A 24480-nucleotide genomic window follows, 5' to 3' on the forward strand; every position below is an offset into this window, starting at 1 on the left:
TATCTTCTGATAGAGATATGCCTGAAAATTTACATATGGCAAAACATATTATTTTAATATACATTAATTTTTATACTAATTTTCAAGTTCTAATTATATATTTCATTGAAATTTTATTTTCAGTTTTCAAGAAGTATAAATAAATACATTATAAATTAGCAAAATTAGGTATAAAATTTGGTGAGCTTTACAAAGGTATAGTCATGTAACCACTGACAAAATTATGAATGAACATAGCCATTACCTCAAAATTTTCCTCCTGCACTTTTCTCATCAAACTCCTCCTACCAGCCAGGTCCTTGGCCATTGCTGATCTGCTGTCTGCCAGTTCAGTTTTACCAATTTGGCGTTCTGCGACCCACGGTTTGTTTTGGATGGAAAAAGTACAGTGTGTACAGAGGCAAGTAGTGAGAAACAAGATCACATCAGGAAGAATTTTAAGTGACAAGCTCAAAGTTTTTATTTATCTTGAAGGCAATGAGGATCTATCAATGAATCTTTAATAAGCAAGATTTTTTTTTTACCACTCAGACTTCCTTCTCTCCCTCTTACTCTTCCAAAGGAAGAGAAGAACAATCATCAATGGCTATTGGCAACTGCAAAAACAGCATCAAAAGCCAGCTTCATGCTTAGGAGAGAATATTGCGCCTCCTCCTTCTGGTTTTGGGTGCTCTACACGTTCAGAGAAACCTTTCTAGTGATGAACTATAGAAATGTGCCCATCAGTAAATGAATGGATCCCAAAACTATGGTATGTTCACACAATGGAATTCTATGCAGCAGAAAGAAAGAAGGAGCTCCTACTCTTTGCCACAGCATGGATGGAACTGGAAAGCATTATGCTAAGCAAAATAAACCGGGTGGTGAAAGACAAATACCATATGATCTGACCTTTAACAGGAACCTAATCAACAAAACAAACAAACAAAATATAACCAAAGACACTGAAATTGAGAATAGGCTGACAGTGACCAGAGGAGAGAGGGGAGGGAATTTCAAGGTAAAAGGGGAAGGGTTTACAGGAACAAGTATAAAGGACACATGGACAAAAACTAGGGGGGTGGGATGAAAATGGGAGGGAGGTGGGGAGGGCTGGGTGGGTGGGCTGGGATGGGGGTAAAAGGCAGAAAACTGTACTTGAACAACAATTAAAATAAAATAAAAATAAAATTCAAAAAAGAAAGAAAGAATCCCTGAAAGTATAGACTTTAATAAGCAAGATTCTTGACACAATTTGTATTTTCAAATTTTTAGGAGGCAGTGGAGAAAATTCACTGAAGAAATGTGAAACTGGAGGGAGACTTGTCAGAAGGTGGCTGTTACTGTTCAGATGTGGCATGATGAGACCCAAACTAACTCAGTAATAGAACAAGAGGAGTAGTGGGCACAGGGTTGGGAGAGATTTAGCAGGCTGTTCTAATTTTTTTCTAAAAATTGGAGAATTACTGGATGTCAATGGTGGAAGTATGTGGATTAGTGAAAGGTGATGTCCAGAGTTTTAGTTTTAAAAACTGGATAGATAGTAGAGCTTTTAACCACCCCCCATGCCAAGAAAAAAAAAAGTAAACAGAGAAATAAGATAGAGTATAGAAAGAGGGTAATGGAGTCAAGTTTGATCATATTTAGTTTGAAGTATCTGTGAAATATTCAGTTAAACATGTCTACTCACTTCCAAGACCAAGAATAATGTCTAGATTAAGATTATGAATTTGAAGTCACAGTATATATTGTAAATAATGTGATTTGCAATCCTATTCTGCCAATAAAATTTGAAGAAAATGTATGTTTTCTCCTACATTTTCCCTTGAAGTTAGAAATGTTTTCTTTTTGTAATATATGTATTCTCCTATCCATTTCTATTGCATTTATCTTTTTCAAGACTTGATTATTTCCAACATATACAATTATAATAACTTCCTAACTGGCCTGCCTATCTTAAATTCCCCATCTGACACAGCTTAAATACTGCTTTCACATTTTTTACACTTGTTTTTCTGTTTCCCTAAAAGGCTCTTATTCTAATCATTATTTGTAAAACCCAATTCACTTTACAAGATCCAATTCTAAATCATTTAATTTTCATTTAATCCCTTTCTGATTCTATTTCCCAACACAACCACATGCAATTTCCACTTTCTTTAATTCTCTATGTAATTTTAAAATTATATTGCTTATTTTGCACCACTTATACTTAGATTTTTGCTTATTTCACGAACTCTCTTTATTATATTGTGAAGTTTTCAAGCATATAGTTTAGGCTTTCTTCATTATGTTTACAAATGGAGCAAAGAAATGCTGCTTTACTTGTAAAAGTTATCCAGAAAAAGTCATCAATAAACACTGACAGAAATATTTTATCTATTTTACATACAAATCAAATGTAAGTGGTCTTATATGGCACCCTAGTTTAGAACATCAATTATCTTTTAAAGTCATTATTGGCATTTAAAACACTTGGAAATGGTAACTACTTAAATAGATATCAAGGGAAAACAGGAATTCTTAATCCTGAATATTTATTTAAAAAAATAAACAAGAAATGGAACACATAGGCCCATAAAATATTGACTTGTTAGTCCTTTATAGACATTTATATTCTCAAATGACATAATGGAAACCCAGATTTTAAGTTTTGCCTTTGGTGATTATGAAGATAATTACCATGCCCTAATTCAGTTAACTATTATAGTAACTTAAACTATGGATAATTTTGTATATAGTAACATGGACTATAGATAACTTACACTACGTAAATAGTTTTCTCATGACTAAAAAAATCAAAGTTAAATTATGGATAGCTTTTCTCTAAAAAGTTCTGATTCAGAATTGCAATTCCACAGGGTATTTGACTTTCTCTGCTTGACCTATTTCACTTAGCATAACACACTCTACTCTAGATCCATCCATGTTGGAAATGGCAAGATTTCATTCTTTTTTGTTTCTGTGTAATATCCCATTCTCTCTCTCTCTCTCTCTCTCTCTCTCTCTCTCTCTCTCCTTCATACATTTCTCTATTGATGGACACTTAAATTGCTTTCACATCTTGATATATTGCAAATAATGCTGCCATGAACATAGAGGTGCATATATTTTTTCAATTTAGTGTTCTTGTTTTTTGTTGTTGTTGTTTTTTTGGGATAAATACCCATAAGTGCAATAGCTAGGTCATATTTGAAATCTAAAAACAAAACAAAACAAACAAAAAAACAGACTCATAGAAACAGAGACCAAAAGGATGGTTATCAGAAGGGAGAGGGTAGGGGGATGGGTGAAAAGGTGGAGGGCAATCTACTCAATAATTTGTGATAAGTTTACACAATGACAGATGATTTCTAGGAGATTAGTACGGTAATCACATTGTAAGGTGTAAAAATGTTGAGTCACTATATTGTATATCTGGAACTAATATAACCAGTATGTACAAGATTGTGTACCAACTATATTTAAATAAAATAAATTTTTTTAAAAATTATAATTTCAAGAGTGCAAACAATGGAAAATAGCTTGTTTCAAATGCTATTGATATTGTCCAGAACGGTTCTTAGACTTATAACTATGTTATTTTAGAAATCCCTTTGGTCATTAAAGATGATAATTCTTGGTAGTTCACAATATGTGTTAAATAATTAAAGATATGAAAATGAAGTTTATCTGAGAAATCAGAAACAAACATCTGTCCTAAATCACTGATGTACTATTTTACCTAGAGATCTGAAGACAGGTCACAAAGATAACTTTTAACAATCTAAGATGCCCATTAATTGTTAGATATCTAAACCAGCTATGCAAACAACAATAAGAGCCATTTTGAATATTTATGGTAAAATATAAATTAGGAAGTTTAGAATGTTAGGGAATAGGCAAGATTGAACTAGTTATATAGGCTGGCAGGGACAAATTTGAAGAATGAAATAGAAAAAAACAAATGAAAATGACAAATGCCAAGTATTCCAAACAAATATTGGAAATCAAAGTTAAGTCTCTGCTTGGCTTATTTCACTTAGCATAATACACTCTACTCTAGATCTATCCATGTTGGAAATGCTCTAATATAAAAAGTAATAGTTTTTCTTTTCATGAAAAATATTCAATATTTTTATTTTTAGTAATATAGAAAGGCAATTTTTCTTAAGATTTATTTATTTTTTAGAGAGGGGAAGGGAGGGAGAAAGAGACAGAGAGAGAAACATCAGTGTGTGGTTGCCTCTCACATGGCCCCTCACTGGGGACCTGCAACCCAGGCATGTGCCCTGATTGGGAATCGAATTGTCCACCCTTTGGTTCTCAGTGTGTGCTCAATCCACTGAGCTACGTCAGCCAGGGCAAAAAGTAATTATTATACCTGCTTTAGTTACTGTGAAAAATTGCATCATTTCTGTGCATTTCTAATTACAGATGTAGACAATATCTTTATGTAATGGCTTCTTTCTCTTTTTGAAAAATGGCCTGAGACTATGGCTGAATGCAGATTGAAAGAACAGCTGTAAAGAAAGAAGGAGCTCCTACCCATTGCAACAGCTTGGATGGAGCTGGAAAACATTATGCTAAGCGAAACAAGCCAGGCAGTGAAAGACAAATACCATACGATCTCACCTTTAACAGGAACCTAATCAACAAAACAAAGAAACAAGCAAAATATAACCAAAGACACTGAAATAGAGGACAGGCTGACAGTGACCACAGGGGAAAGAAGAGGGAATTTCAGGGGAGAATGGGAAGGGTGTACAGGAACAAATTTAAAGGATACATGGACAAAAACTAAGGGGAGGTTGGTAATGGGAGGGAAGTGGGGAGGATTGGGTGGGTGGGCTGGAATGGGAGTAAAAGGGAGAAAACTGTACTTGAACAATGATTAAAAGAAAAAAAGAAAAAAAGCCATGGAAATTTTAAAAAAAGAAAGAACAGCTGTAAATCTTATAGCAAAAGCTAATATATAAACCTTAAAGGTTTATATAGCCTAACTTCTTAACATTTATCCTAAATTCAGGAACAAAGAAAAAATATTTTTACCCATAAAGATAATAGGCTTTCCCTGTCCTTTCATTGCATAAAAAATGTTGGGTAGAAATGCTGCTTTATTGCTGCAGATATGACAATAAGCCCTAGAATACTGTGTCTGAAATTGTTTCGGCTGTTATCTGAAAAGCTTTTTTTTTGTTTTTTTTTTAAGATTTTTTATTTATTTATTTTTAGGGAGGGAAGGGAGGGAGAGAGAGAGAGAGAGAGAGAGAGAGAGAGAAACATCAATGTGCGGTTGCTGGGGGTTATGGCCTGCAACCCAGGAATGTACCCTGGCTGGGAATCGAACTTGGGACACTTTGGTTCCCAGCCCACACTCAATCCACTCAGCTACGCCAGCCAGGGCTTGAAAAGTTTTAAATAACTAAAACTAATACGATGGATAATTTCAAATTTTCATAGTGTCAAGTAATGTTTATAGAGTTTGAATTAATTAATACCTAATATTAATTATGTTTTGGATTCTTTTATACTATCTCAGCAGTATACATTTTCCTATAGTGTATACTATTCAATTTATTTACCTTTCATTGTTTAATAGAACCATATCTCATTTTATGGAGTCCCTGTGCTTCAAAAATATATTATTGCCCACTTAATCAGAGTAGCCATGACTGTCTTTGGGCTCTAACAGAAAGCCAGATATACTCCTGTTTGTGTCCTTAATTACCACCAGATCATACTCTCTGGATATGCCCATTCCAATGTACACTAAATGAAATTCTTAAGAATTAAACTGCATTTATTTTTAACATGGCATTATTATTTAGGTAATGTAATTGATGTATTTTTTCATGACATAAATAAACTACCCTCATAAAAATTTTGTGATATAAAAGAGAAAAAGAGGCACTGAAATAGAATTTATCAAAGAGATTTTCTGTGGATATTCTTTTATTATTATTCAGTAGTGTTGGTGAAAAACTTTAAATATTGTTCTAAAATGTCAAGAGATTTAGGTTGTATGTTTTATTATACTGCTGACTATGTCTGCCCAATAAGAATATCACTTCTTAGATTGCTTTATGAAATCAGGGACAAGCTGAAAATCTGTGTGCACTTTAAAATGTAATTATTCTTTTTTTAAGATTTTATTTATTTATTTTTAGAGAGGGGAAGGGAGGAAGAAAGAGAGAGAGAGAATCAATGTGTGGTTGCCTCTCACATGTCCCCCACTGAGGATGTGGCCTGCAACCCAGGCATGTGCCTTGACTGGCAATCAAACCTGCGATGCTTTGGTTTGCAGCCTGCACTCAATCCACTGAGCTATGCCAGCCAGGGTTAAATACAATTATTCTTGTTAATATGGTTTGGCAGGTAGAATATAGGAGTAGAAGAGAATAGATATACTTTCAACTTCTGCCTCTTTATTTCTTGTTTTCTCTTTGGAAAATTATCAGACTAAGAGAAAAGTGACAAAGGCAGTGAGGGAAGTTCTAATATAGCCTTCATTCAATATCCCCACATATGATTCTCTTATGTAATTACAGGATAATTGTCAAAATTAAGAAAATAAGTGTTATGTTATTATTAATTATTCTAATGGCTTTATACAGATTTCTCTATTTTTTCCACTAATGTATTTTTTCCTCTTCCATTGTCAAATATAGGATATCATATTGCATGTACATCCTAGTCTCCTTGGACCTATTACAGTTTCTCAGATTTATTTTCACAAGCTTGCAAGTTTGAAGTGTACTGACTAGGTTATTTTGTAGAATGTTTTTCAATTTTTATTTGTGTAATGTCTTTTTATTATACTTGGTTATAGATTTGGGGGAAAATTACTATAGAAATGATATGTCCTAGTCATCACATTGTATTAGAGTGTACATGATGTCATGATAATATAATACTGGTGATATTAACCTTGATTACTTGGTTAAGTAGTGTTGCCAGTTTTCTTGATTCTAAATGTGCTATTTTCCCTTTTTATATTCTGTTCTTTCAAAGTAAGTAATTAAGTTTAACCTATATTCAATAAGACATGAATCATATTCCACCTTAGGAGGAAGACATTTCTCTAGATTGTTTAAAATTCTTCTCTACAGAAGATTTGTCTGTTCTCTCTCTCTGATTAATTGATCGAATTAGTTTTTTATATCAATATGGACCCACAAGTATTTACTTTATACTTTGGACTATAAATCAACACTGTGCTTTTTATTCTAGATTGTTCTAGTTTGGGCCATTGAAAATTCTTTCATATTGGTTCCCATGTACTTTGACAAGACATTTTTTTAAATTACTTTTTACTTTTTACTTTATGGTAATACAAAACACTACAGGCTCATCTTATATTTTTTCCTAATCTAAACTTAATATCAGCTATTTCTCCTAGGTCCAGTTCTGTTTTTAAATATTATTAAATCATTTAACTACTTTATATTTTCATTATTTCCTCTGTTAAATGAACATATTATAACAAAATTCACTGGTCTTTAATCTTGTATAGGTCATAGGCTATGGGACAAATCCACTAAATATATGTAACCTTTCCTCAGAGAAGTACAAATATATATTTTACATGTATAAAACAACACTATTTAAGAAGTTTCAGAGAAGTTAATGAAACGTTAAAGGCTATTGATGGATATTCTGTAAGGATCTTTACAAAATAAAGCCTGATACTATAACTCTAAAATTCACTGATTGTAAAATAATTTTCTCCTAGAATGATTAAGGTGTTCTCTAAATTCATAGAAGATAATACTGCATCACTGATAAGAAGTTTTATCTTTATCAATTTGTGCCTTTAGGCAATTTACATAATTTCTTAAGCCTTGATTTTCCCATTTTTAAATGTGGTTAGTAATGCACACTTGAAAGAAATGTTGCAAAGCTTATCTGAGGAGGAGTACATAAAATGCTTTGGAGAGACACTGGCCCATAAGGACACTCGTGGAACTGGGCATTGCTGTTGTTGCTATTGTATTTGCATTGCACATCCCAGTTTTGTCATTTTAAATAATTTACTTAATATTTGATTTGATCTTCCTCCCTATGATATGGGTTTTTTGTTTTTGGGGTTTTTTTTTTTTGCCAATTTGAAACCAGATATTAGAAATCTGTCAAAAATCCATTTCTACAGTTGTTAGAGGACCAGGAAGTGATATGCTCTAAAACAACATCCTACCTGGCCCTGGAATATACTACAGGAAAGGACACTGCATGTGGTCCTCAGTATACATTTCAGCTCTATGACCCAGCTTCTTTGATTATTGATAAGTGTGTGTTAGTGTTACTCACATCTAGTTTTTAAATAGTAGTTCCTTACACTGAATTAAAATCAACTCCCTAGTAACTTCTATCTGTAGATTCTTCTTTCTGGAATAAATAGTATAAAACAAATCTATCTGTTTTGCTACATGTAAACACTTTATAAGTAATGGTAATTTTAAAAAATACTGCTTTTATTTTTATGACAATAATTTGAAATTATGATATTATGATGAGTTTTAAGCAGGGCATTATTTAATTATCAAAAGTCGGAAGCAGCTCATGGTTTGTGAATCTAATATCAATTAGAGATAAAAATCATTCATAGTATTATTCATTTCTAAAGTGATAAATGTTACTTCAGAAACAATGAAGAGTCTATTGTGTGTCAACTTGACTGGGTCATTGGGTCCCCAGACATTTGGTCAAATGTTATTTTGGGTGTGTCTGTGAGAATGTTTAAAAATGAGATTCACACTTGAATTGGGAGACTGAGTCAAGCAGGCTGGCCTCCCTAATATGTTGGGCTTCTTCCAATCAGTTGGAGGCCTCATTACAACAAAAAGAATGACCCTCTCATGAGCGAGAAGAAATCCCTCCTGCTTGACTGCCTTGAACATGGATATGCACACACGTCTGTGTGTACATACATTCCTGTCTTAGGTATTGAATGGAAATATTGGCTCTTTCTAGGTTTTAAGCCTTCCAACTTTTGTAATAGAACTATACCATTGGATCTCTGGGGTATTCAACTTGCCAATTTACCATACATATCTTGAGGCTTGCCAGCCCTCATAATCACATGAGCCAATTCCTTATAATAAAATGTTTTTTATATTTATATAATTCATTGGTTCTGTTCCTAGAGCATATGAGTAATATACTATTTAAATCATTATTATCTAAATATTTCCTGGTTGATTAATGGTGATGTTGGTGGTCTTGTTCTAAATTTACATGAGACCTGAGTAAGCAAAACTGTGAAGTGTATGTGTAGCCACCAGTGTAGGCCACTGTGTCCTACAAGTCTTTGATATTCACTCACTCTGTAAGCTATCCCACTCTAAAAATAAACACAAACTACTTATGTGTTGACTACAGAGAAAAACTGAATATTTCTAAACAAATCTACATACACAGAACCACACAGAGATATAAAAACTCTAACCCACTTGAGTTGTTATCAGATGCTACTTATTAAGGTAGGCTCAGAATAGGCAATCAAATAATAATAAAATTATGGAAATGTGGTGGGAGAGACAAAATGTAATGAGCTTAAAATAATTACTAACTTCTAGGATATGAGTGCCATCAAATGGGTTTTCCTGTACAGAAACATTTCTGGTCATTGTGAAAGAATCATGCACTGATTTAAGATCAATTTCTGGTTTTAAAAATAGTATTTTCATTATTTACATAAATGCTAATAGTTTTCTTACATTTTGTAACAATCTTCACCTGGCTTTTAGTATATCCATATAATAAAACATTGTTAGTGAACATTGAAACATTTTGCTAGCTCTGAATATATTGAGAGAGTAGTGAACTTTGCCAGTCCATACTTACTCTTAGCAAAAGATAAGAAACTTAGCCAAATGTTTTATTTTAATCCTTCCCCTGTATCAATAGACACAATTTTTGCCTACATAAGGTAAGGGCTTTCAAATATATTCAATATTTTTCTCCAAGTTGTTTCATGCAATTTTGTTTGTAGTGTCTATAAATAAACACACGAGTTTCTCCTACTTCTAAAGTCATGATCTTTTCTTAGATACAGCTAACCACGCACCAGCATTCGTTAATCGTTATAAAGAGAAGAGGATTTTTCTACATGGCTTGAATTGCTTGAAGGGAAGGCCTATGCTTTCTTTCAATGTTTGTTAATGATGCCCAATTTCCAAAATACGTTTATAGCAACATCATCACCTTTAACAACAGCAATGACATGCAACCTTCCACATGTGCTGCTTTTTAAAAAAATAATTTTTAACTTTTCAATTATAGTTGAAATATAATATTATGTTAGTTTCACATGTACAGCTAGTGATTAGATATTATATAACTTACTAAGTGGTCATCTTGATAAATCTCATACCCATCTGACACCATACACAGTTATTAGAATATTATTGAGTCTATTCCCTATGCTGTACCTTCACTCCTGTGACTATTCTATAACCAATTTGTACTTCTTAATCCCTTCACCTTTTTCACCCATTCCACCAAACCCCTTTTCATCTGGCAACTGTCAATATGTTCTCTGTATCTATGAGTCTTTTTCTGTTCTGCTTCTCCATTTATTTTGTTTTTTTTAGATTCAATTGTTGATGGATATGTATTTTTCAATGCTATAATTTAAAATTTAAGGGCATAAAAAGAGCATCCTAGAAAAGAAAAAACTAAGAGTCCATCACTACCAAACCAACATTACATGAAATGTTAAAGGTTCTTTCTTAAGAAGAAGGAAAAAACGATAAAAATATAAATAACAAAATGGTGATAAATACATATCTACCAGCGATTGTACTTAAATTCCCATCTTATTTGGCCTTTTTAGAATAGATCCTTCTTCTTAAAACTCTCTATTCACTTCTACTCCCTTGTGATTATTAAATAGCAGCATTTTCAAGCTCTTCTTCTTATACAGGGAGATTAAATAGAGATCTCCTCACTCTAAGATCTTTCAGTGGCTCTCAACCAGTTTTTTTAGAAGAAACATTATTTTTGAATATACTGAATTTAAAATGTATTCATTAAATTATTAATGGTTTTCGCACTTCCATTTTTCTTGTTGAATTTCCAAATCTTACCCAAGGATATAAAAGTGTAAGCAATGGTACAACTATTAATGGTACAACCTGATTATTATATGCATAAGTGCTAGATGATATTTTCACAGTGTGTCATTCTGAATTCATGTGTATGATGCTCATACACTGCACAACTTTACTTCGGTTGTATTTGATCAACTGGTTTGTGTTCATACTTGGATTGTCAAATATTTGTCAATTCTCCTGTGATATCAAGCACAATAAATAATAGTTTCCAGTATGAACTAAACAGTACTACCACAGATAAAATTAAGGTATAAACACCGGATGTTTTAACTACCTACACAGTCATATGCATATGATTTTAACATCAAGCTTTTAACAATCTTAAACATATCAAAAGAATTCTACACAAGATTAATTGGAAATGATATGGATCAAGTTCTGGTGATACTTAGATAAGATTGATTGACTCCCAAGGTAGCAATTCCCAGGTGAATTCACCATAGTTCAACCTCAAGCCATGTAGTTTTCAGGCTGAGAAATCTGATTTGTTGTGACTCCAGAGAGGAGTTATCTTTGCTGAAGGGCAGACATTAACTTCTCTCACAGGAACTAAAGTACAAAGGCTAGAAAATGAATATGTTAATTTACACTGAGAATTATAAATTCAAAAGGGGGGTGCTGGAGTCATCTAACCACTGCTTAGATAAATAGATGGGAGATAAAAATTTAATAGGCTGACTGTTTAGTGAGCCAACATTCAGAATGAAAGGATTACTTTTCATTTTAATGTTTAATACCACCAGCTAAGGATAGTTGGCTACATTTCTCTGAACAATAGAGATACAACTACCAGACACAAGTAAAATATTTGGACCAAACGTATCTTCCCTGGATAATAATGAGGAGAGCTTCTGAGTCCCACTCCTTTTTCTGCATTTCCAATTGTTTGCCTATCCACCACTTCTTTTTTTCTTTAGGAACACCTGTGAGACTTGGAACTTTTTAAGATAAATTTCACATTGTCTTGATTGGGTAATTTATACATTGGTTTAATTATTTAGTTCTAAGGTAACTTATCTTAAGATCCTTGATATTGCAATGTTTTCCAAACCGTTTTTAAATGAATGCAGACACATGATTCTATCCACTCCCAGCTTCTATGAGTCCCAAAATAGTTTAGAATATAACTTTGGAACCAACCCCTTTCTTAGTGTTTTCATAAATTTTCAAATATAAGCACCCTGTCTATATAGATTTTAGATGTTATTTAAATTTAAAATACCTGGAATCGAACTGCTGGGGTTCTTTTCCCAAAAAATGTTATTTCTCTTTTCTTAATTTTATAAGTGTCATCACGCATTCCTTCTCTCAGTTACTGGAAAGGTACATTAAAATTTTCATCAAATACTACGCTTGTGGCAGTGTGTTGTTTCTCCTATAGCTTTTCTCATCAACGCCACCCACTCCATAATGCACGTGTGGGCTTTCCGAAATGTCAAGAAACTTGCCCAAGAAAACAGCCTTCTAAATTGTAGCCTTTCTGACTCCAATGATTACTATTATTCTATGTCACCATTCTTTCTCTTCTGCCATCCCTTCCTAACCAATCACCTAACCTGGATGCTTCAAAATGACCCTCAACTGCTCATGTTCTCTCATCACCCTTATCTTGTAAGTCTTGAGTTCTATTTCTATTCTTAACTCTTTACTTGCCTATCCCCAATGCCATTGCTTTGTTATACAAGGGGGAACCCCTGAAATGGAATTTATTTATAAATATTGTGTATTTATTCTTAAATGTTTAAACTTTAGTCATTTTCAGAGAACTCTCCACCTATCTAGACTTTTCCACTGCTCAAAACAGTTTTGAACTTGTTGATTTTGATGCCCTTATTGCTTCTGCCATTTTTGTTTCATGTCTTCCACATGGGCAAAATGTTCCCTCTTGAGGACTTTTTTTTCATGCAGGGAAACAAAAACAAAAGTGGAGTTCAGGGGTCATGACATTTTTGGTTAAAACTGCTGAATACTCAGTGCAGTGACAACAGGTGCATTTATTGATCTCCCATCATGAAATGGGTAAACATGTTAAAACAGTCTTCAAAAAATATGCCCTGAAGCTGAATGCAGCCTCTCACAACAGGAGCTGGTGCACTGACACAGATGGGTTCCTAGAACACTCACTTAGTGGAGGAAGCCTGTACTACAAGAGACCTGGTCACCAGAAGATAATTCTGGGCTTTGGCCGGGGCAGGGCGGGGGGGGGGGGGGGGGCTCTCTTCATACTTTTCTCCATGTTCTACTTAGTTTCTAATATTATTATCCTACCTTAAGTCATTTTCTATAGTGTGAAGAGCTAATATTCAGCCACCTCAAATTAAATCTGATCTTGTCGTATTCTTGTTTAGCCTGTCAAAGGGTTTCATGCTGCCCCATGGGATAGATATTTAGGATGGCAAATATTTCCCTTCACTCTCTTCCATCTGTGTTAATGTTACCATTCTCTTTTTATCCAAACATTCTGCTCTTCCCTTCCAAGTTCTCTTTAACAACTCCAAACTTTGTATATCCATCTCTAGTCTACTACAACCTTTTCCACTTTTGCAAAAATCAATTATTAATAATCAAAAATACATTTAATGAATGATTGAAACTTGCCATGCACTATGCTAAGAGTTTTACATGGATTATTAATTTTTATTTACAAGTAACCCTGAGAGTTTTCATGATTATTATTCTAATTTCACAGATTAAGAAATTATGACTCAGAGACAATCACTTACCTGAAGTCTTGTAGCTGGTAATTTATACAACATAGAGTCTAATCTGGACAGAAGAGTTCACACTTTCAATCACTACAGAAAACATAACATACTGATCACTTCAAGATAGAGAACTTATAAGAATTAAATATTGGATTTCAAACATTGTAATTAAAATTCAGATAAAATGAAAGAATGTGCAAAATGAGAAAGAGCAAAGATGTGGATTATTTATAAAAATAGTAAGAATAATGAATATGCATATTATATAGAAAATAATGCTTAATATGATTAATAATGGCTTTATTATGCCAAAGAAGATACTGGGATCACAAAAGACATATCACTATTTCTTATAGTTTTAAAGTTCAGCTCAACTTTCCCTCATCCATGCTATTAAGAGAACCATGAAAATGCAGTGTTAAGATACATAACCTTTTAGAAATTATCAGGGCATAGAAAGTTAACAAAAAAAACCATTTTTTTAGTGAAATCCCATACACTTATTTATACCTGAATAAAAGCTTGAATACTTTTTCTAAAACATAATGGTATATATTTTGATATATTTCAGGGCACTTACAAATTACTGTTGTCTCACTTGCCCAAGACTTTGAAGAAATTCAGGGTCTGAGATTCAGAAGCTATTTGCCATTCACCAAGTCACATCCATTACTTGTAATATTCCTTTGTGGTTTAAGTGTGCATTAGAGACCAAATCTTATTTATCATAATTTATGTTTAAATGCCCATTGTGAGCATTGGTTTGTCTTGTTATGGAGTAGATGGAAATAGCGATGAAACTTAAAAGTGGATATTCTGGTACTTGGTAGTTGCATTCACTTACTATTCCAGAAGCCCTCAGGTCTGTCCCCAATCACAGCTGTCCCCCAGGGGCCACATAAGCAATGTTATTTTTTGTTGTTGTTCCTGGAATCTTGGAATTGCTATGACTGTATCTGTTCCACTTGTCTCTTTATATCTGATTAGATTTTTACACTATTTCTTTCTGTCTTTGAGTTTTTGTCTTGCTCTCAGGCTTCTAACCAACTCCTTGCCTGGTTATTTGTTTTTGTATAAGGTTTTAGATAGAACACCTGACCCTGTCTATCATCTGACCTGCCTCCATTACCTGCATGATCTGTTTCCCCTCTCCTTGTTCTCACTGCTGCACAATCATGTCATTTTTCCCTCTCTGCACACACAAAGAGCGATTTGGAAATGCGAATTTGAAATCATTGTCCTCACTCTGATAAAATAATCTGGAATTTGAACATAAAAAGAATATCAGATCAACCCATTAAGTCAACATGTAGATAAAATCAGAGATACAGAGTCAACTTAGACATAATAGCTTCCATTCATTTAATTAGTAATAGGATATAAAAAGGTTTAATTAGAAACATTTTATCAGTGTACCTCTACCCAGTTTTCAATGCCTACCTTTTTTTTTGTCTGCAGAGCTGATAAAAAGCTATAATGACATTCTTAGCCTTTGATGTTGTCAAGATGCCATGGAAAATTCTTAACATAGGTAACATATTTGGCTGCAGTTATATGCTGGTGCTAGGGCAGTCACAACAGTAATCCACCTAGCTGCTTCTACAGGTAGATTGCCATCTGGGGCTAGATATTCTATACTAGTCAGTGATGAAACGCTAGTGAAGTTTCCATGTCTGTTGGGGAGGAGTTTGTTCCATATATTTTTTAGATACTAGTTTACTTAACTTTTTCTTATTAAGAAAAAAAACCGTGAAGGATGTAAAGCAATTGTATTGTTTGTTTGTTTGTGAAACTGATATTCCTGATGCTGTAGAAACTTGGAAGTGAGGACTAGTGGGGATTGAAGGAAGTAGCCCTTTGCCCTAAATTATCCACTTTCCTAAGAACAATTGTTTTCTTTCCAAACTTGGTCCCTGCTCACTTCCCATGCCCCTTTCCTATTACAGCCTTCACTTTTTGTTCTATTTTCTACCCCCATTCTCCACTTCCACTTTTCCTAGGTTCTGCTAACTTCTCCTGTTGAAATTTAATCACACATCAGTTTCCTTCAGGCTCTTGCAATTTCTTACAAGTGTTTTAGCCTCTTGAATCCTCATCTACTATCAGCTTTGATGCTATGAAGGCCGGTGCCTCCGCCCAGTGTGCTGGCTCTCCTGGAAGCAGGACAATGAGCTTTGCCCACCACAGGAGTGAGAGGCAAGGCCAGGCATGGTAGGAAAGCCAACATCTCCTCTTTGGTGTGTGTTTGGGTTTACCTTATAGTAACTACAATTTAAAAACAGACCTCATTTTCTAAGAAGTAATTGTCTCTTCTACCATCTTCCTTATTGATCTAGGTGAGAAATTCTGCTTATTAACATAATGTTGATCATCCCACTGCTGAAAAAATAGTAGCCAGTAATCCTGACTTCATTTCATAAGATGAGCATTTCCCCCTTGTCTGAAGTATATTACATAACCTCCTCCATAGTAACAAATGGTGCTGTGCCCAGTTTTCCCCCGGTAACTAAATTTGTCTTTAACCAGACTGTAAGACAGAAGATAAAGTAGGGGTTGAACTGTGACTATCAAACAGAGATGTGACATTTGGCCTCTGCACATGGTTTGGGCCTCTCACAGCATAACAAACAGATCCTGATAGGAAGTCTTCCAAGAGACGATGTTCAGACAACAAATGCTCTGTGAAAACCAGACAGAAATGATATGGCCTTTATTGATCTAGCTTCAGAAGGTACACAGCTTCACAGGATGCCCTTTGAGTCCTTAAGGCCAGCCCAGATGCATGTGAGGAGAATTATGTTCCCATGTTGATGGGAACATAGCAAGGTCAACTTGCAGAAGAGAAGAGTATGCATAATGGGAGATACAGTTAAGTTATTTTTGGAAAATACAATTGGGGACACAAGTCATCCCTGCTGGGATGTGTCCAAATTCCTGACCCTCAGGATTTATGAGCATAATAAAATGGTTATTGTTTTATAGCACCGAGTTTTGGTGCAGTTGGCCATGTAGCAATAGAAAAACAGAATAGTAGGCTGGGAGAAACCGGTGCTTTAACATTGATTCCTGCTGTGAGCAGCACCCGACAGCTGACAGACACAGCCCAGTGGAGGTGCTCACTGCTTCAATTTAAAGAAATGAAATCCAAGATGCTATAATCTTAGAAAATAAAATGAAGACTTTGTTTGAATTCATGGAGGTCACTATCATGGGGGGGGGACAAATGCTTTCAAATGATTCTGAGCATCCTTTATTCAGCCTCAATATACAAGCAACGAGCTCTTTGCTGCGCTATTCTTTGTAACTGCCGCTTTCCTGAGCACCTGCATAAGAGAGACAGATCAAGTACAGCCTGACTTCTGGGCATGGGTGGTCCTTGTTTTTGCCCTTGATTACTCTCTGATTTATTTTTCATGAGAAAATCATTGAAGATAGTTTATAAAATTACCATAATATCTGTAGAGAGTGTTATAATATTTTTTTCCTTCTTGCTTGTTTTACTTATGTTTTATCACTATAAGAAAAGCAAAATTTTTAAAAGCATGTGTTCAAAAGTGCATGCTAACTCTAATTTCTTCATAATCTAGCCCAGCACCTCTTGCTACACAAACAACTGAACTTTTTACTCTAAAATTCACTAAGAAATCAACTAATCACATGTAACCATATTGCAGCAAAAGAAGATATATGTGAATGGGCGAATAGGTGAATATATGGAAAAGTGACTTTATATATAGCTTATGAATAAATATAGATAATGAATATATACACACCAATTTATTAATATATTTGCATAGATATGGACATATGAATTTACACATATATATGATTTCTCTTTGAATTTTTTCTTAGTTAAATTGGGCAATTAATTGGATTTCTGATTTTTTCCTATGAACTTGTAAACTCTGTTATTTAGATAGAGCCTATCTCTGATGAATTGATCCATTCTCTGTGTACTTATAAATCAACATTCTGGTCATAAAGTTCTCAGGTCTGTGAGGGACTAAATAAGTAGGTTTCAACTTGAAAGAGTCTAAGTAAACTTCAAATTTGTAATTTTCCAATATCTCAGTGCACCTGTTTCTACGGTGAATGTACATTATCCAAATAGCTACCGAGAATATGGAAGATGGAAAGTGATCATTTTCAGCTGGGCAATATACATTGTTTTATCTTCTAATAAAACAAGACTGCAAATCAGTATTAAAAAAGTGGAATCTTCACTAATTTTTATAACTGTCACTCAAATATATATGACATTACATCACATTCTTCTACCTATGAATGTGTATATGTAGATGGAGTATAGGTTTATAAAATTACTGATAATAGATTATAACATAGCAACTACTATTGGGTTCAGAACAAACATGCTTATTTGAAATTAAACTTTTATATAATAATTAGAAAAATTTAAAACAATTATATGTGCTATAAGTAATATAAGTTTATAAGTAATATAAAATTCTTACAAAAATTCTCAAAACTGCTTTTGTTTAGGACTAGAAAATTTTGCAGCTATTGTTTCATTCCAATAATTTAGAAATGCCTCAGTATTTTTAATGGTTATGAGGGGAATGGCTAACAGCACTAGCCTGGGTTCATAACCTACTTTTACCTCCTGTTACTGGTATGTCATTAGGCAAGTTAATTAACCTCTGCAACTTCAAGTTTCCTCATTTGTAAAAGAAGAATAATAATTCTGAGAATAAAATGATGGATTTAATGTAAAGTTATAAGAATTAAAGGAGTTCGTTCATGCAATGTGCTTAGAACCATGTCTGGTACATACAGTAGACACTCAATAATGGCAATTGTGATTACCAGTATTATCATTCATATAGAATAATAACATAATTTCTTTAACCAATCCACTGGCATGTGCATCTGTATTATTTCCCATTTTTTTTGTTGTAAACACTACCCTGATGGGTGTGTTTTATGCATATCTTTTTCTGTTTATGTTCTTATTATTTATTTCTCAAAGTAGAATTTTTTGGTGAAATTGATGCATACTTTTTGATACATACAGTCAAATTGACATCCAATTTTCTCTCTCACCAGTACTGTACAAAATAAGAAACTGAAATATATCTTAAGGTATTTCAACATAATTTCCAAATATTTTTAGTTTTGTTTTAAAATCTATATACACAAAAGGGTTTTTAAAAAATGATTTAGGAAAAATGCCAAGCTTTTGATTGATAAATAAGTCGATGCTGCTAACTCATTTATTTGTAGGCAAATCATTCATTTTGTTGATGGCAACTAGAAAATTGTTTAATTCCAATTGTTTGTGCTATGTGCTTCTCAGTATACACTTGGACCAATCCCTCGCTGATTGTTAATGATTATGGGCTCAGGACAAAGGATTTATTTTAAACTTTGCCTAAACCAGTAATAATTGTTAAGTAAATCTACTGCCAGAAATGCCATGGATCTGGCATTCCATAGCTACATAATGCACTTAAAGTGACATGCTGTTAGAACCTATCCATTCCCCTAGTTCCTTTGTTATGTGGATGCCTAAGGATGATAGATACTGGTTTTATTACATATTTAAACTCCAGGATGTATTTGCAACTCTTAGAATAGCTCTCCTACCCTTGTGCTGGAAAGCAGTACCTCCACCTCCAGTCAAGAGGTAAATTATTTCAAAAAGCTTTCAGATTCAGTTTAGAACAGCAACATAATTCAATAAGCTAGTGTAAAAAGTAAAATAGTCTTGATTTTGTTCTTATGGTGAGCTTTTCCCCATGCTTCTTGATTTAGTGGTCATTACAAAAGTTTAAAGTGAGTTAACTATTTTATGTCACATAGTGCAGGTGTGATCCTCACTTTGGAGTTTTAAAAGAACTCTGGACAGGCATTAAAATGAGTCAAGTTGGGAAGTTTACACTTTTCCTGGCATCTTGGTGTTCTGCTGGTTGCCAGGTGCTAGACCATCTGCTCTGGAATTGTTGATGTCACACAGCAGCAGAAAAAGAACACTTGATTTTTCCATAATTGATTTTATTCTTTATGATTTGGATGTCTGTCTCTGCTTTGCAGAAGGACTTTAATATAGTTTTATAGATATTTTTAAATGTAGATAGTCATGATTACATTTTCATGCATTCTTTGCCAGTGGTGGAACTGTTAGGGTAAATAGGAGGCTAATAGGTGGAGACCTCGTATTTTCAGTGCCTGAAGGGAACACGTCAGAGAGCAAACAATTAGTGGTTACCTGTGCATGTCAGAAGTTCTAGTGAATATGCAGCTAATTGTAAAATGGATTTTGCCTCCAGATGAATGTACTTCTTCAGTGCAGGCAGTCTGAAATCCCAATCAAACTAATCAACTGCCATTTTTTTTTTTTTTTTGCTGAGGAATAAAATAAAGACTTGGTGAAGAACTGAATCTGCAAGCTAAACTAAAATGATCATCAGCTTGAGGTGAATAAATTACATTTTTTAAAGAAAAAGCTCATCAACTTAGTATGGATTAACTTCAGTTTTGTCAGGGGTTCCAAGATAAATCTATTAAAATTTCCTCAGTTACCTTTAAATTTGTTTTTTAATATTATGAAGCATGAACAACTGAACTGAGCTCTGTTGCTGGGCAGCAGGCCACTGACACTCACCCTCTTTTCTTCTGCCTCCTCCAAACTCGCCTGTCCTAAGAACGGGTATCATTTTAATGAATTGTCGACTACTTTATTGACTGACCTCCAAACAATCATTTCTTACTAGACTAAAATCATTAATTTAGGAAATGTACATTGCCGTTTAGTTCAAATCAGGTACAAAACATTAATATGGACAGTAATAGCATCCCTGCCTTCATTAGAATCCATCACATCTCAATTGTTTAATAAGGCTTCATTAATAAAAACTAGAAGAAAACAGTACTTAAATACAAGGACATGAAAAACTATGCAACGATATTTCAGTAATAGCAATAATTTTTTTCACATTGCACATTGCTTTTCTCACTTAACAATATATCTTGACATTTTATTCCATATTTGTACATAGAATCACTTCTTATATGCTTGTTGGCTATAAATTACTTCATTGCTATTAGCTGCACAATGATTTATTTAACAAATTCTCTACTGATGGAAATTTAGGTCACTGCATAACTTTTGCTACTACAAATAATTTTTACCCAGTGAAGCACTATGAGAAGAAAACCCAGCTCCTAAACTTAGATGCTGCTGCTTCTGTGGTAGAAGTATAAACCAGACTTGCCACACCAGGGGGCCATAGAAATATACTGATTTGAAAGAAATAAGAATTTATACTTGACTTGTTTAAGACACTTGTATGTTACTAAAATTAGGAAACTTTCATGAAAGAGAGTATAACAATCTCACTTTCTTAGCTACATCTGAGGGAATTTTTTTGTATTTGTTATGAGAATTTTTATAGGAAACAATCTTTTAGCTGCTGATAAAATAAACTGATTTTAGAAAAAATTAACTTAGAAAAAAATGAACAGGTGCCCAAGCAGTAGATTTTTTAAGCTTAACCCATTTAATTAATGGCCAGTGTCACAGAAAGCCATCTAATATTTTCTTGTCAGACCTGTAAATGAGGAAAACAAAATTTTATGGGGAAATATTTCAACCTCAACCTCTAAAATTCGTGTCATGTCAGGGGTATTACTTTAAGGAAGATCAGCAAATCTAAAATGATTTATTTTATAAAAAATAAAAGAAGTACTTTAGATAAAATTTGGGGATACTTTATGATTTAGGAGTTTAATAAAAGAGCATTCCAGAATTCTGAATCATGCAAATAAACAGAAGATGTCTTTTCTACCCTTGAAAACAATTTTAGTCAATAGCTAAAACAAAGCAAAACAAAGAACAAATAAAAACAGTAATGTTATTATTAAACCTTAGCAATTTGTAATGAAAGGAAATTCAATTTCTAATACTACTGGCTTAATAATAATTTTAAATAAAATATAGTTATATTTTGTCAATATATACCATACCTATAAAAATAAATCCAAAAATAAATCTATTAATGAGTAATTATTATAAAAAAGGTAAAGGGTTCAGATTATTTCTGATGCATTTTGTTTTAGTAGGAAGAGTGAAATATTCTAACAATAGTATTTTTGTTGTGGTTTTTTTTTTTACTTTTAATTATATACCACATGATAGAAACTTAGGAAAATACTACAAAGGATGAAATTAAAAACCATAATCTTTTCAGTTACGTGGATATAAATAAAAGTGGTATTCAATATATTAATACTAGTGACTTAATGTCATTCAAATATTTAAAATTATGTATTATTTGTTTAATGAAGAATTTAGCATTATCCTAAGAGAGTTCTAGCCTTTGCATTCACCTTCTAGACTCTGGGCCCCTAAAATGTTATACATGGCAGGCATGTCTTGGTTTGCATGCATCCTTTAGGTTATACTGGATAGCCTTATTTTTACTTGGCTGGAGACTTTGGTTCATGCAGTATGAATAAACCTGGAGACTGAAATCGTTCATTAGGATAATCAACAATTATGCCTACATAATGGAACCTTAACAAAAACTCTGGACACTGAATCTTGACTGAGCTCCTCTGGTTGTCAATAATCCACATATATTGTCACAAATCAATGCTGGAACAGTAATGTTTGCTGACTCCAGGGGGTGAGGACAGCAGAAGGTGCATGTTTGAACACTCCTAGATTCCAATTTATGAATCTCTTCATAAATTGGAGTGCTTAGATTCTTTTGGATTGGTGTTTCAGGGTCCTTAGAGTATAATATCAGCAGTGGAATTGCCAGGTCAAAAGGAAGCTCCATTTTTAGTTTTCTGAGACTTTTTCAATTAATATACAGGTGGTCCTCCATGTCCCCAAGTTTCACATCTACAGCTAGGAATCTATAGATGCAGAAGGTCGCCTACATGTGCTGTTCTGTGCCATTTTATATAAGGTACTTAAGCATCCATAAATGTTGGTATCCACAGAGTTCTTGAAACCAATCCACCATGACTACCAAGAAATGACTCTGGTTAAGTTTAGGGGGAGTTAAAAATTATATTCAGATTTTTCACTACACAGGAGGTTAGCACACTTAAATCCCATGTTGTTCAAGGATCAATTGTGCATAGTAAAATTATTACTACAATCAGGTAATTAATTAACCTTTCCCCACAGTTACCATTCTTTTTATGATTAAACACCTGAAGTCTACTCCTTAGTATACTTCTAGTATCTAATACAGTATTATTAACTATAGCCATCATGCCATACATTACATTCCTAGACTTATCAATTCTTAATTACAATTTTGTGCACTTTGACCAACCTTTCTCTATTTCCTCCACTCTTGCCAGTCTTACCATTTTCTTTGCTTCTATGAGTTCAACTATTTTAGATTATACATATAAGTGAGATTATACAATATCTGTCTTTATGTGCCAACCTATTTCACTTAACAAAAGGCCTTTGGGTTCATCCATGTTGACATAAATGACATTTTTTTCCTTTTTAAGTCTGAATTATACACATATATGATATATACCATATATCTCATACATATATACATACATATACGTACATATACATATACATACACACACACACACACACACACACACACACACACACACACATATATATATATATATATATATATATATATATATATATGATAGATCATAGATTGTAGGGAACTGCTTTGCAAGGCATGGAAATGTAGCTCAGCACCCATGTGGAAAACGAGTGGGGAGGTAGTCGGCATGCAGAACCACACTTGCGGAGAGGTTCTCCTATGGGGAATCAGGCCTGCATTATACCTAGGCTGCTTCATAACTTGCTCTTGCTAAAACTCTCTCACCCTGAGTTCAAGTAGCAAATGCTTACTGCATATCTTTAAAGTAACTTCGTGAAGTCTGAGCTAATTCTCCTAAGAACTGAAGTGTAATCAGACCCGTTATTCTTATTGGTCCCTTGCATTTGTAACATTTTTTCCTTGTTACTCTGTAAGATGTAATCAGTGACATCCCTTCAGTTGTTATCTGTAAAAAGTAATTACCTAAAGCAAACCTAAGTATAATGAATGAAAACCTTCTTTGATGTATGCTATTAGAAAGCCAATAAAAGCTTGTCAAGGCAAGGGTGGCATGCTCTCCCCTTGGGAGAGTAGTCATGCAGTCCCTTTTCCTCCACAGGACTCGGTAGTCCATGTGATTTTGTTTCCTCTCAGCCACAATGCCATGGACCCTGCAGGCAAGTATCCGCATCAATAGATAATGGATAGATGATACATAGGTAGGTAGATAGATAGATGATGATAGATTATAGATACATAGATAGATAGATAGATAGATAGATGATAGACTTTTTTATACTTAGATTGATGTCATATCTTGACTATTGTAGACCTCTGTTTCTTTAGGATGAATAACTGCAGCTTGAATTTGTTTCTGTGGTAGTGCTGTATTTCCTCAGTTCTTCATGATCCTTACAGCCTTGCATTGGTGCCTATGCATTTGAATATGCAGTCATCTTTTCCAGTCTTTACAGCCTGGCTTCATCAAGGAAGCTCAGCCAGGGATTCTGGGTGGGCTGGCTACCTAGGTCCACTGGAAGACCCTCTAACAGGGGTCATGGGCCAGCTGTTGAAATCTCTGAGCTTCTTGTTGAAAGTCCTCACTCATTTTTGCTTTTTGTTTTTAGTATTACCGAGCAATCTAGC

The 24480-nt window shown here is 33.9% G+C and overlaps 1 non-coding gene across 1 annotated transcript; it reads right to left on the reverse strand.

Moving 5' to 3' along the window:
- Positions 1-522: 522 nt before the first annotated feature.
- Positions 523-735, reverse strand: LOC123821215. Its single transcript, XR_006786071.1, has one exon. It is a non-coding gene; the product is annotated as a small nucleolar RNA U3 (small nucleolar RNA).
- Between the last annotated feature and the right edge of the window lie 23745 nt (positions 736-24480).

The sequence above is a fragment of the Phyllostomus hastatus genome, unplaced genomic scaffold (assembly GCF_019186645.2).
Source record: "Phyllostomus hastatus isolate PE091 unplaced genomic scaffold, TTU_PhHast_1.1 phas_contig_38, whole genome shotgun sequence".
NCBI classification, from domain to species: Eukaryota; Metazoa; Chordata; class Mammalia; order Chiroptera; family Phyllostomidae; genus Phyllostomus; species Phyllostomus hastatus.